The sequence below is a fragment of the Puma concolor genome, chromosome B2, assembly GCF_028749965.1.
Source record: "Puma concolor isolate L17-30 chromosome B2, mPumCon1.1.hap2, whole genome shotgun sequence".
Classification (NCBI taxonomy): domain Eukaryota; kingdom Metazoa; phylum Chordata; class Mammalia; order Carnivora; family Felidae; genus Puma; species Puma concolor.
In genome coordinates this window covers 131,265,375-131,278,907 of record NC_141671.1, presented here as the reverse complement: position 1 = coordinate 131,278,907, position 13,533 = coordinate 131,265,375, and the positions used below count along the sequence as shown (strand labels likewise).

The 13,533-nt window shown below is 38.9% G+C and overlaps 1 protein-coding gene across 1 annotated transcript in view; it reads left to right on the top strand.

The window, feature by feature from the left end:
- The window catches only part of ADAT2 (adenosine deaminase tRNA specific 2), a 29,518-nt gene that overhangs the window by 2,358 nt on the left and 13,627 nt on the right, over positions 1-13,533 (top strand). The window lies entirely within an intron of this gene.

The window sequence follows — 13,533 nt, the reverse complement described above, 5'->3', positions numbered from 1 at the left end:
TAGACCTATTAGGTTAACTGGACAGCCCAGCTTTTATTTAGTATTTCTGAAAATGAACCATCTCCTTTACTTCTCACAATATCAAAATTTCACTCTTCCCCAAATCATTTCAATAATATCTTAGGCAGCTTCTTACGAGGGAGGATGATAATATATACACAGGAAGCTAAAATATCTTAAAGTAAGCTCTCACCCTTCCATAGGTGAGAGCTCTGGAGGGCAGACGATGCCTGAATGCTAGGAAGTCAGAATTTGCGGGCCCTTTTGTCTACTTTCATTTGCTTCATGAGCTCTCTTCAAAGTATTTATGTCTGGAGATTTTCCGAGATGCTACCATAGAGAACTGAATGGAGGTTTTCAGAAACAGCAGACTTTAATAAGTCATTGAGCATTCCCACTCCTGTATCCGAGCTGTGGTTTTTTTTTTTTTTTTTTCATCCTTTCATTTTTTGGGTCTTTATTTTCCTTTAACCTTTAAGTGTCGTTTGTTCATAATATATTGGGACATTTCATTCACATACCTCTGCACTATTCTCTAGACTTCTGGCCCAAACACTTAAGTCCTTTTACTACCTTTTGCTGCCTCCCCCTGGGGTTTCCCTTCCTACTCTATAGAAGGAGATGCATCCAAATAGTTTCCAAGATCTCTCTGGCCTTGACATTTTTGTCTCTTAATTGGATTATAAGCACTTGGGGATGGGATTGCCTAGTTTACCTATTCCTACACAGGGTCAAGGAGGCCCTTGTGGTTTGGGCCGGTACATGTTCTTGCAGGCCTTAAACAAAGGGGAGGAAGTGCTTGTCATAAATCTTGTTCTTTGTTCAATCATCTCCTCCCCACTATGGAAACTTCAAATCTTAAATCACTTCGAAGATAGTTGAGGTGATTCAAAGTACACTACGTACTTATGAGAAGCGTTTAAGATGAAACCAGAAACGTATCTAGGGCCAAATCTGTTAAGCTCTGAGGAATTTGAAAGTGCAATATGCCGTATTCATGTAATAGGTAGGATACTAGCATTTTCATAACTTTTGTACAGAGTAGACATATTTATATGGCCAATACAGATAGCTAGAATGTCTGGCTCTGACGATCTTGGTCTTACTCTCTTCGTGTTTAAAATAAAGTGTTTTGGGGCGCCTGGGTGGCTCAGTCGGTTAAGCGTCCGACTTCAGCTCAGGTCACGATCTCGCGGTCCGTGAGTTCGAGCCCCGCGTCGGGCTCTGGGCTGACAGCTCGGAGCCTGGAGCCTGCTTCCGACTCTGTGTCTCCCTCTCTCTCTGCCCCTCCCCCGTTCGTGCTCTGTCTCTCTCTGTCTCAAAAGTAAATAAACGTTTAAAAAAAAAATTAAAAACAAAACAAAACAAAAAAAACCAAGTAATTATAAAAACAAATAAAATAAAATAAAATAAAGTGTTTGCACTAGGAAATTTCTATCCTAGTTTGTGATTTTAATATACCAACATAAGCCTGGGTTATAAGAGAAGGGAAAATGGTTTTGAGAGAGCTTAAAAATGTATTTTTTTAAAAATGTCATCTAAAATTAGTGAGTTTGTACAAAAATCAATACAACCCTACCAGTCTAATCATTACAACATTTTTGGAAGGCAACCTGGCATAATGTAATTAGCAGCCTCAAAAAAATAAATGTTCATATCATTTGACCTTGTAATACAGTTGTGTGGCATTTATCTTAAGGAAATAGTTTGGGAGCATAAAAGCAATCCTTGTCATTTCAGGGTTTTATGTAATAGGGAAGACTAGGAAGCATTTAAAACTTACAATGAAGGGAAATGGTTAAATTGTGGTATATGACTGTGTTGAATAATGTGCTGTTATTGAAACGATTATGAATACTAGGTACAAACATGACATTAACTATCACAGCTACATGTGATATTCAACATTAGGCAAACAGAAATACAAATTATTTTATATTATATGGGTATGTTTAAAGTTTGGATAGGCATATGTTCAAACCCCAGAGTGGCTACTGACAGCCAACTAACTTTGACAGGTTGTTATCCTTTCAGCCACAGAGGCCTCGTCTATAAAATGGGTATATAGTATCTAGCTCACAGAGTTGTGTAGATTAAAAGAGATCATGTTTGTAAAGCCCTGACATATTATCCTCAATAAATAAAAGCTTTTTTTTCATCAAATAAACAAAGACTAAAGGAGAACACACACAAATAATTAGCTAACATGGTAAAGATACGTTTTTTTGTTTTGCTTTTTTTTGTTGTGTGTGTGTGTTTTTTTTTAGACAGAGACCACAAGTGGGGGTCAGGGGCAGAGGGAGAGAGAGAGAAGATCCCAAGCAGGCTCCAGACTAACTGAGCCACCCAGGCGTCCCAAAGATTTGGGTCATTTTAAAGAAATTCAATACTATGCTTTGGTTTATTTATTTTTTATTTACTTTTTTAAAATTTTATTTTTTTAATTTACATCCAAATTAGTTAGCACATAGTGCAACAATGATTTCAGGAGTAGATTCCTTAATGCCCCTTACCCATTTAGCCCAACCCCCCTCCCACAACCCCTCCAGTAACCCTCTGTTTGTTCTCCATATTTAAGTCTCTTATGTTTTGTCCCCTTCCCTGTTTTTATATCATTTTTGTTTCCCTTCCCTTATGTTCATCTGTTCTGTGTCTTGAAGACCTCATATGAGTGAAGTTGTATATTTGTCTTTCTCTAATTTCGCTTAGCATAATACCCTCCAGTTCTATCCATGTAGTTGCAAATGACAAGATTTCATTCTTTTTGGTTGCCAAATAATACTCCATTGTATAAATATACCACATTTTCTTTATCTATTCATCCATCGATGGACATTTGGGCTCTTTCCATACTTTGGCTATTGTTGATAGTGTTGCTATAAACATGGGGGTGCATGTGTCCCTTTGAAACAGCACACCTGTATCCCTTGGATAAATGCCTAGTTGTGCAATTGCTGGGTTGTAGGGTAGTTCTACTTTTAGTTTTTTGAGGAACCTCCATACTGTTTTCCATAGTGGCTGCCCCAGTTTGCCTTCCCACCAGCAGTGCAAAAGAGATCCTCTTTCTCCACATCCTCGCCAACATCTGTTGCCTGAGTTGTTAATGTTAGCCATTCGGACAGGTGTGGGGTGGTATCTCATGGTGGTTTTGGTTTGTATTTCCCTGATGATGAGTGATGTTGAGCATTTTTTCATGTGTCAGTTGGCCATCTGGATGTCTTCTTTGGAGAAGTGTCTATTCATGTCTTTTGCCCATTTCTTCACTGGATTATTTGAATTTTGGGTGTTGAGTTTGATAAGTTCTTTATAGATCTTGGATACTAACCCTTTATCTGATATGTCACTTGCAAATATCTTCTCCCATTCTGTCGGTTGCCTTTTAGTTTTGCTGATTGTTTCCTTCGCTGTGCAGAAGCTGTTTATTTTGATGAGGTCCCAGTAGTTCATTTTTGCTTTTGTTTCCCTTGCTTCCGGAGACGTGTTGAGTAAGAAATTGCTGCGGCCAAGATCAAAGAGGTCTTTACCTGCTTTCTTCTCGAAGATTTTGATAGCTTCCTGTCTTACGTTGAGGTCTTTCATCCATTTTGAGTTTATTTTTGTGTCTGGTGTAAGAAAGTGGTTCAGGTTCATTCTTCTGCATGTCGCGGTCCAGTTTTCCCAGCACCACTCGCTGAAGAGACTGTCTTTATTCCATTGGATATTCTTTCCTGCTTTGTCAAAGATTGGTTAGCTTATTACTGTGCTTTGTAAGTTAAAATGTAAAAGTCTAGTTGAAGAGATAGCATCAGAAGACTAAAACCAGAAAGGAGCCACTGGTAAATAAATGTTCGTGTTTGTTAGGAGAAGATCTGGAAGACTTGGAATGAAGATGGTTCTTTATACCACCAAAGGGAGAAAACAGAAGAGAAAAATTGATGTGTTTTAATTACATAAATATTAAAAACTTTTGCATGTTAAAAGGACAAGGTAAAAAGTAACAAAGCAAATTCGTAAAGAAATGATTGGGCTTGACAGAAGAGTTGATGGGAGAGTTCGAAAGTAGGAGATGGGATGGATTGAAGGTTATGTGAATTAAGTCTATTTTGAACTTGACAGCAAAGCAAATATGTATTTTATCGAAAAACGTTTCGCCTAAACTCATTTCTGTGGGGTTTTTGGGTTATTCTCGCCACCTTCTCCTTAACCCACCCTTCTCAACTGCTCACTTACTCGCCCTCATTATGGTGGGCTGGGCTATTCCTCATCAATAACGTGATTTCCCCTTTTAAATACTCCCACCACTCATGTTTTTCTCTCTCATTTGCACAGTAATTGAAGACTTCACAAAATACACATTACTGTAAGCAAATAGGAAGATAACATTGAGAGGTAGGACATGGAGTAAAGGAGGTAAGTTTGCTGGAACAGGAATAAGAAACGCTGAAGGAAAGAATGAAAGGCACAGGCCCAGTCACCTGGAGGCCTGAGTGGAGGGAGGGACAGCTCTGTGCAGCTACCCCTGCGGCGGTCGGGCATCCTTCCAGGTGAACGGGACTTGGAACCCCGTTGGGAAACATAGGTTCTCTCTGTATTCTGCCACTGCTTCTTCTCCACTTGGTCTCGAACTCTCTTCTACATGCTTGAAATAGCTACATGGCCACACGTAGAATTCTTCAGAAGATAGTTTTACAGAAAATCTTGGTCACACGGCCCCCTCCATCATTTATTCTCTTGCAGTTTTTTTATCCTTAAACTTTCTATGTCTCACTCTCTTAAGGGTTCCTTCTCCTTCTATCCCTTGAACTAGACCTATTTGGAACCCCAAAAGTGATAAGGTAACTGATTGGTGGTGACTAGAGTAGAAATTTGAAGCTTAATGGCCAGAAACCTGACACCTGGTAGGTGTTCCATAAATATTTGTTGCAGAAATGAATGCATGGAAGAGACCGCCTGGATCCTGGTCCCAGGCTCTCACATGAGCAAATTCCCTAATTAGCCCATGTCTCTGTTTACTCGGCTATAAGATGGAGAGGCTCACTGAATCTGTCTCTGAGTTGTGAACTAAATGTGTTAATACTTATAAAGTGCTTAAAATAGTCCTGGTTCAAAGTAAGTGTTTCAACAAGTTGTAAGCTCTTAGCATTTGCAAGCTCAGAATCAGAACACTTGTTATGTAGATGTAACAGTCTGTTGTAATAGTTAGAAGCTAGAAATTTAACCCACAGATAGATCACTCTTCAAGCCACTGGTTTCCATTTCCATCATTCCGCCAAAATTGCCTCTGTGTCACCTACCTTTGTCCTTGGTGCATTTTTTTCTGGGATCTTCCTTAACACCAGACACTCCTGGTTTTCTTCCTGTCTTACTAGGCATTTCTTCTTAACCTCCATCACAAGCTATTTCTAGTTTACTCCACCTTTATTATTACTTTTTTAGCTTCTCCTTTTGAAATAAGTATAGATTCACAGGCAGTTGCAAAAAGTATAGGAGGGAGGCTCATGTGCCCTTCACCCAGCTTTCCTCAGTGATAACATCTTACATACCTTGAGTGCAATATCGAAACAAGGAAAACGACATTGATGCAATCTGCAGAGCATATTCTGATTTCATCAGCTCTGTGTGTGCACGTGTAGTTCTGTGCACATTATATCAAGTTTCGTTTTGTTGCCCCGCCACCAGAACTGCTCAGTCACCACTAAGCTCCCTCATGCTACCCTCTATAACCACCATTCCCTCTCAAGCCCTTAAACCCTGGCAGGCACAATCTGTTCTTTGTACCGTGATTTAGCATTCAGGAATTTATATATGTGACTATGTAACCTTCTGGGGTTTGGTTGTTTTCATTCAGCATGATTTCCTTGAGGTCCATCCAAGGGTTGAGTGAATCAGTAGTTTATTCCTTATATTGCTGTGTAGTATTCCACGGGTTGGATATATCACACGTTTGCTTCACTGTTCATCCTTTGAAGGACATTTGGGTCATTTTCAGTTTTTGCCTATTACGAATAAAACTCCTGTGAACGTTTGTGTCTCTATATAACTATATGTGCTGTATGAACGTAAGTTTCCAGTTACTTGGGAGAATGCCTAAGAGTGCCATTGCGGGGTCATATGTTAGCTGCAGGTTTTGCTTTTTAAGAAAGTGCCAAACTAGTTTCCAGAGTGGCTGTACCATTTTACAGTCCTACCAGCAGTCTATAAGTGATCCTGTTCCTCCTCAGACTTGCCAGCATTTGGTGTTTTTACTTTTTATTTTAGCCAGCCTGATAAGTGGGTAGTGATAACTCATTGTGGTTATGATTTACATCTCCCTAATGGCTAATGATAGGAGTATCTTTTCATGTGCTTATTTGCAATCTGTATGCCCTCTTTGGTGAAGTGTCTGTTGATGATTTTTGCTCATTCTCTAGTGGAATTTTGTTTGAATTTCTTTTTTCTTTTTCTTTTTCTTTTTTTTTTTTTTTACCATTGAACTTTGAGAGTTCTTTATATAGTCTTGATAATAGACCTTTGTTAGATATGTGGTTTGCAAATATTTTTGTCCAGTTTTAGCCTGTCTTTTCTTCTTAACAGAGTGTATTAGTTTCCTGTGGCTTCTGTAACAAAGTACTGCAAACTTGGTAACTTAAAACACCACAAGTTTATTCTCTTAGAGTTCTGGACGCCAGGTGTTGGTTTTAAATTCATTTCATCGGGCTAAAACCATAATGTGTCAGCAGGGCTCTGTGCCCTCTGGAGGCTCTAGAGAAGAATATGTTTCTTACCTTTTCAAGCTTTTGGAGCAACATTCCTTGCTTGGTTCATGGCCCCTTCGTCTGTCTGTCCATCTTCAAAGCCAACAATGTAAATCTTTCTGGCTAATTCTTGTAAGGACACTTGTGATTGCATTTAGAGCCACCTGAATAATCCAAAATAATTTCCCTATCAAGGTCTTCAACAAATGTTTGTTAGATGATTAAATGATTTCTCTCTCATGTGTACCTGAGGTTATGTGTACTCCTAATCCTTTTTTTTTTTTTAAGTTTTTATTTTAAGTAATCTCTGCACTCAACATCGGGCTTGAACTCATGACCCCGAGATCAAGAGTCTCATGTTCTTCTGACTGAGCCAGCGAGGAGCCTTGTAATCTTATTTATTTTTTCTTTTTAAAAAAATGTTTATTTATTTTTTTAATGTTTAATTATTTAGTTTGAGAGAGAGAGGGAGCGTGAGTGGGGGAGGGGAGAGAGGGGAAAGAGAGAGAATCCCAAACAGACTCTGTGTTGTCAGCACAGAGCCCAGATGTGGGGCTCCATCCTGGGAACCCCTGAGAACCGTGAGATCATGACATGAGCCGAAATCAAGAATCAGATGCTCAACCAACTGAGCCTCGGAGGTGTCCCCTACCCCCAATCTTACTTTAAATAACATTCTTTGCGTGCTGATTGCCTTAACTGCATGGGTACTCAGGATCTCCATCTTCCCTAGCTGTCAGTCCTCCCCTGGCTTTCCTTTCCCTGGTAGCCAATGGTGCATTTGTATATTTATTTGTATATATTCACCAAACCTTGGAACTCTTCAGACTTTAAAACTTTGCATAAACTGGGCATGCTTTAACCATTGTTACAGAACTAGACAGAACCAGCCCGTGGGTGGTTCATGACACAGTTCTGAAGAATGCAGTCTTCATGCTTCAAACACTGTGCCCTTACATCTATGCAGGCCCTGGCTCTATCCCACCACCCTGAAGGAGGAGGGAGAGGTACAGTTTCCTACCCCTGTGGGCCTCTCCTTTCACCTTTATTGACCCAATGAAAAGGTAAGGGTCAGTTGAGCATGGTTGAAGTGTCTAAGGAACCCATATTGGCATTATGATGGGAAGTTATTGCTACTCTAAATTAAGCAGAGCCCGGAATAGGAGGGTAGTGCAGGAGATAGAACATTGCTGTCTTAAAGCAATGTATTCAACTTTGCACCACATATCCCTTATGCTGTGTGTGAATACCTACACTTAATTGGTAATCTGGTCTTCCAAGGTGTCTTCAGACCTGCCAAAATAAATGCCATGCCTTTTTAGAAACAGCCATACTTGGATTTTCTTGACTGCAGTACATGGAAATGCTTGTACTCTAGGTTCAAGGGTTCTGTTCTTCCTCTGTTCTCTCTCAGCGGCAGGATCAGGGAGTACTCAGATATGACTTGCTTGCTTCTGCTCTCTGTCCAAAAAAGTACTCTTTAACTGCCTTGGGCCCCAACTGGTTCAGTCAGTGACAGGAAAAAAAATCAAAAGCCTGTGATGGGGCAGACTTTGCGAATATAACCATTGGTTTGCCATTTCCAGCGTGGTGGTGGTGGAAATATTCTTAAGCTTATTTTTCTGATTTATGTTTTTCAATTGAGGTGTACCTTATGTACAATAAAATGCACAGGCCTTAAATGCATTGTCTATTCTGTTTTGACTGATGCAAACGTCTGTGTAACCCACACCCTTTTCAAGATAGTTTTGAACACCCTGGGAAGGTTCCTTGTGTCCCTTTCCAATCAGTCTACACATGCCCTCCCACGCAGAAATTGCTCACACTGGTGTTTAGTTTTGTCTGTTCTAGTACTAAACCTGAAGGGAATCAGACAGCAGGTATGCTTCTTTTACTCAGCTTCTTTTACTCAGTGAATCTGAGATTCACCCATGTTGTTGTGTGTATCCCTAGCATTTTGTTTTCATTGCTCAATAGTATTCCATAGTGTTATTATGGCACAGTTTGTTTATCCATTCTTTTGTTGAAGGACACCTGTGCTGTTTTGAGATTTGGGTATTATGAATCAAGCTATTATGAACATTCTTTTTTTGAATTTTTTATTTTTTAAAATTTACATCCAAATTAGTTAGCATATAGTGAAACAATGATTTCAGGAATAGATTCCTTGATGCCCCTTACCCATTTAGCCCATCCCCCCTCCCACAACCCCTCCAGCAACCCTCAGTTTGTTCTCCATATTTATGTTTTGTCCCCCTTCCTGTTTTTATATTATTTTTGTTTCCCTTCCCTTATGTTCATCTGTTTTGTCTCTTAAAGTCCTCATATGAGTGAAGTCATATGATTTTTGTCTCTCTGACTGACTAAATTCACTTAGCATAATACCCTCCAGTTCCATCCATGTAGTTGCAAATGGCAAGATTTCATTATTTTTGATGGCCGAGTAATACTCCATTATATATATATATACATATATATATATATACACACACATATATATACACATATATATATATATATACACACACATATATATATACATCACATTTTCTTTATCCATTCATCCATCGATGGACATTTGGGCTCTTTCCATACTTTGGCTATTGTTGATAGTGCTGCTATAAACGGGGGTGCATGTGCCCCTTCAAAACAGCACACCTGTATCCCTTGGATAAATGCCTAGTAGTGCAATTGCTGGGTGGTAGGGTAGTTCTGTTTTTAGTTTTTTGGGGAACCTCCATACTGTTTTCCAGAGTGGCTGCACCAGCTTGCATTGCCACCAACAGTGCAAAAGAGATCCTCTTTCTCCGCATCCTCACCAACATTTGTTGTTGCCTGAGTTGTTAAAGTTAGCATTCTGACAGATGTGTGGTGGTATCTCATTGTGGTTTTGACTTGTATTTCCCTGATGATGAGTGATGTGGGGCATTTTTTCATGTGTCAGTTGGCCATCTGGATGTCTTCCTTGGAGATATGTCTGTTCATGTCTTCTGCCCATTTCTTCACGGATTATTTGTTTTTTTGGGTGTTGAATTTGATAAGTTCTTTATAGATTTTGGATATTAACCCTTGATCTGATATGTCATTTGCAAATATCTTCTCCCATTCTGTGGGTTGCCTTTTAGTTTTGCTGATTGTTTCCTTTGCTGTGTAGAAGGTTTTTATTTTGATGAGGTCCCAGTAGTTCATTTTTGCTTTTGTTTCCCTTGCCTCAGGAGACGTGTTGAGTAAGAAGTTGCTGCGGCCAAGATCAAAGAGGTTTTTACCTGCTTTCTTCTCGAGGATTTTGATGGCTTTCTGTCTTACATTGAGGTCTTTCATCCGTTTTGAGTTTATTTTTATGTGTGGTCTAAGAAAGTGGTCCAGGTTCATTCTTCTGCATGTGGCTGTCCAGTTTTCCCAGCACCACTTGCTGAAGAGACAATTATTCCATTGGATATTCTTTCCTGCTTTGTCAAAGATTAGTTGGCCATATATTCGTGGGTCCATTTCCGGGTTCTCTATTCTGTTCCATTGATCTGAGTGTCTGTTCTTGTGCCAGTACCATACTGTCTTGATGATTACAGCTTTGTAATACAGCTTGGAGTCCGGGATTGTAATGTCTCCTGCTTTGGTTTTCTTTTTCAGGATTGCTTTGGTTTTCTTTTTCAGGATTGCTTTGGCTATTCAGGGTCTTTTCTGGTTCCATACAAATTTAGGATTGTTTGTTCTAGCTCTGTGAAGAATGCTGGTGTTACTTTGATAGGGATTGCATTGAATATGTAGATTGCTTTGGGTAGTATCAACATTTTAACAATATTTGTTCTTCCAATCCATGAGCATGAAATGTTTTTCCATTTTTTTTGTATCTTCTTCAATTTCTTTCATAAACTTTCTGTAGTTTTCAGTGTATAGATTTTTCACCTCTTTGGTTAGGTTTATTCCTAGGTATTTTATGGTTTTTTTTGTGCAACTGTAAATGGGATCGATTCCTTGATTTCTCTTTCTGTCGCTTCATTGTTGGTGTATAGGAATGCAACCGATTTCTGTGTGTTGATTTTATATCCTGCAACTTTGGTGAATTCATGGATTGGTTCTAGCAGTTTTTTTGTGGAATCTTTTGGGTTTTCCATATAGAGTATTGTGTCATCTGCGAAGAGTGAAGGTTTGACCTCCTCCTGGCTGATTTGGATGCCTTTTATTTCTTTGAGTTGTCTGATTGCAGAGGCTAAGACTTCCAATACTATGTTGAATAATAGTGGCGAGAGTGGACATCCCTGTCTTGTTCCTGACCTTAGGGGGAAAGCTCTCAGTTTTTCCCCATTGAGGATGATATTAGCGTTGGGTTGTTCACATATGGCTTTTATGATCTCGAGGTATCATCCTTCTATCCCTACTTTCTTGGGGGTTTTTATCAAAAAAGGATGCTGTATTTTGTCAAATGCTTTCTCTGCATCTATTGAGAGGATCATATGGTTCTTGTCCTTTCTTTTATTGATGTGATGAATCGCGTTAATTGTTTTGCAGATATTGAACCAGCACTGCATCCCAGGTATAAATCCCACTTGGTCATGGTGAATAATTTTTTTAATGTATTGTTGGATCCGGTTGGTTAATATCTTGTTGAGGATATTTGCATCCATGTTCATCAGGGAAATTGGTCTATAGTTCTCCTTTTTAGTGGGGTCTCTGTCTGGTTTTGGAATCAAGGTGATGCTGGCTTCATAGAAAGAGTTTGGAAGTTTTCCTTCCACTTCTATTTTTTGGAACAGTTTCAAGAGAATAGGTGCGAACTCTTCCTTACATGTTTGGTAGAATTCCCCTGGAAAGCCATCTGGCCCTGGACTCTTGTTTTTTGGCAGATTACTCATTTGATTTCCTTACTGATTATGGGTCTGTTCAAATTTTCTATATCTTCCTGTTTCAGTTTTGGTAGTGTATATGTTTCTAGGAATTTGTCCATTTCTTCCAGATTACCATTTTATTGGTATATAATGGGTCTTAATATTCTCTTATTGTTTTTATTTCTGTTGTGTTGGTTGTGATCTCTCCTCTTTCATTCTTGATTTTATTTATTTGGGTCCTTTCTTTTTTCTTTTTGATCAAACTGGCTAGTGGTTTATCAATTTTGTTAATTCTTTCAAAGAACCAGCTTCTGGTTTCATTGATCTGTTCTACTGGTTTCTTTTTTTTTTTTTTTTTGGTTTCGATAGCATTAATTTCTGCTCTAATCTTTATTATTTCCTGTCTTCTGCTGTTTTGGGGTTTTATTTGCTGTTCTTTTTCCAGCTCTTTAAGGTGTAAAGTTAGGTTGTGTATCTGAGACCTTTCTTCCTTCTTTAGGAAAGCCTGGATTGCTATATACTTTCCTCTTATGACCGCCTTTGCTATGTCCCAGAGGTTTTGGGTTGTGGTGTTATCATTTTCATTGACTTCCTTATACGTTTTAATTTCCTCTTTAACTGCTTGGTTAGCCCATTCATTCTTTAGTAGAATGTTCTTCAGTCTCCAAGAATTTGTTACCTTTCCAAATTTTTTCTTGTGGTTGATTTCGAGTTTCATAGCGTTGTGGTCTGAAAATATGCACAGTATGATCTCGATCTTTTTGTACTTACTTAGGGCTGATCTGTGTCCCAGGATATGATCTTTTCTGGAGAACGTTCCATGTACACTGGAGAAGAATGTATATTCTGCTGCTTTAGCATGAAATGTTGTGAATATATCTGTTAAGTCCATCTAGTCCAGTGTGTCATTCAAAGCCATTGTTTCCTTGTTGATTTTTTGATTAGATGATCCGTCCATTGCTGTGAGTGGGGTGTTGAAGTCTCCTACTATTATAGTATTACTGTTGATGAGTTTCTTTATGTTTGTCATTAATTGATTTGTATATTTGGGTTCTCCCACATTTGGCGCATAAATGTTTACAATTGTTAGGTCTTCTTGGTCTATGGATCCCTTGATTATGATATAATGCCCTTCTGCATCCCTTGATACAGTCTTTATTTTTAAAGTCTAGATTGTCTGATAAAAGTATGGCTACTCTGGTTTTCTTTTGTTGACGAGTCGCATGATAGATGGTTCTCCATCCCCTTATTTTCAATCTGAAGGTGTCTTTATGTCTAAAGTGGGTCTCTTGGAAACAGTGTATAAATGGATCTTGTTGTCTTATCCATTCTGTTACCCTATGTCTTTTCATTGGAGCATTGAGTCCATTGACGTTTAGAGTGAGTACTGAAAGATATGAATTTATTGCCATTATGATGCTTGTGAAATTGGAGTTTCTGGTGATGTTCTCCGGTCCTTTCTAATCTTTTGTTGCTTTTGGCATTTATTTATATATATATATATATATTTTCATCTCTTCTTTCATCTTTCATCTCTTTCATCTCTTCTCCCCTCAGAAAGTCCCCCTTAAAATTTCTTGCAGGGCTGGTTTAGTGGTCACAAATTCCTTTAATTTTTGTTTGTCTGGGAAACCTTTCATCTTTCCTTCTATTTTGAATGACAGCCTTGCTGGATAAAGAATTCTTGGCTGCATATTTTTCTGATTGAACACACTGAATATATCCTGCCACTCCCTTCTGGCCTGCCAAGTTTCTGTGGATAGGTCTGCTGCAAACCTGATCTGTCTTCCCTTGTAGGTTAGGGACTTTTTTTCCCTTGCTGCTTTCATGATTCTCTCCTTGCCTGAGTATTTTGTGAATTTGAGTATGATATGCCTTGTTGATGGTCGGTTTTTGTTGAACCTAATGTGGGTCCTCTGTGCTTCCTGGATTTTGATATCTGTGTCTTTCCCCAGGTTAGGAAAGTTTTCTGCTATCATTTGCTCACATAACCCCTC